General features: G+C 38.9%; 1 non-coding gene across 1 annotated transcript; it reads right to left on the bottom strand.

The window, feature by feature from the left end:
- Window positions 1-423: 423 nt before the first annotated feature.
- On the bottom strand, window positions 424-531 carry LOC148545334 (small nucleolar RNA R71). The gene has a single exon (XR_015900254.1). It is a non-coding gene; the product is annotated as a small nucleolar RNA R71 (small nucleolar RNA).
- Window positions 532-1,043: the final 512 nt, after the last annotated feature.

Raw genomic sequence — 1,043 nt, 5'->3', positions numbered from 1 at the left:
GGGCTTCTGTAGCTCCAGAAAATCCATTTTGAGTGTAGGGAGGTCAGAATCCAACAGCATCTGCATTCCTTTTTCAGCCTCTGAATCAGACTTTTGCTCAGGTCCCTCAATTTCAGCCAGAAAATACCTGAAATAACAGAAAAATACACAAACTCATAGTAAAGTCCAGAAGAGTGATTTTTATTTAAAAACTAATAAAAACATAATAAAAACTAACTAAAATATACTAAAAATATACTAAAAACAATGCCAAAAAGCGTATAAATTATCCGCTCATCAGTCTACAGGCTTATGCTTTTCCCGTTTGCTGTAAGAGACAGAGCTAGAATATGGTTGGACTCTCAACCTAAAGATAGCCGGAACTCTTGGGATAAGCTGGTCACGGCTTTCTTAGCCAAGTTCTTTCCTCCTCAAAAGCTTAGCAAGCTTAGAGTGGATGTTCAAACCTTCAAACAGAAAGAAGGTGAATCCCTCTATGAAGCTTGGGAGAGATATAAGCAATTGACCAAAAAGTGTCCTTCTGTCATGCTTTCAGAATGGACCATCTTGGATATATTCTATGATGGTCTGTCTGAATTATCAAAGATGTCATTGGACCATTCTGCAGGTGGATCCATTCACCTAAAGAAAACGCCTGTAGAAGCTCAAGAACTCATTGACATGGTTGCAAATAACCAGTTCATGTACACTTCTGAAAGGAATCCTATGAGTAATGGGATGCCTCAGAGGAAGGGAGTTCTTGAAATTGATACTCTGAATGCCATATTGGCTCAGAATAAAATATTGACTCAGCAAGTCAATATGATTTATCAGAGTCTGAATGGATTGCAAGCTGCATCCAATAGTACTCAAGAGGCATCTTCTGAAGAAGAAGCTTATGATCCTGAGAACCCTGCAATAGCAGAGGTGAATTACATGGGGGAACCCTATGGGAATACCTATAATCCCTCATGGAGAAAGCATCCAAATTTCTCATGGAAGGATCAACAAAAGCCTCAACAAGGCTTTAATAATGGTGGAAGAAACAGGTTTAGCAATAGCAA

Source organism: Arachis ipaensis, chromosome B9 (genome assembly GCF_059453495.1).
Source record: "Arachis ipaensis isolate K30076 ecotype BB chromosome B9, ASM5945349v1, whole genome shotgun sequence".
Lineage (NCBI taxonomy): Eukaryota > Viridiplantae > Streptophyta > Magnoliopsida > Fabales > Fabaceae > Arachis > Arachis ipaensis.
The sequence above is the reverse complement of the archived record's forward strand: the minus strand, read 5'-3'. Positions and strand labels throughout refer to the sequence as shown.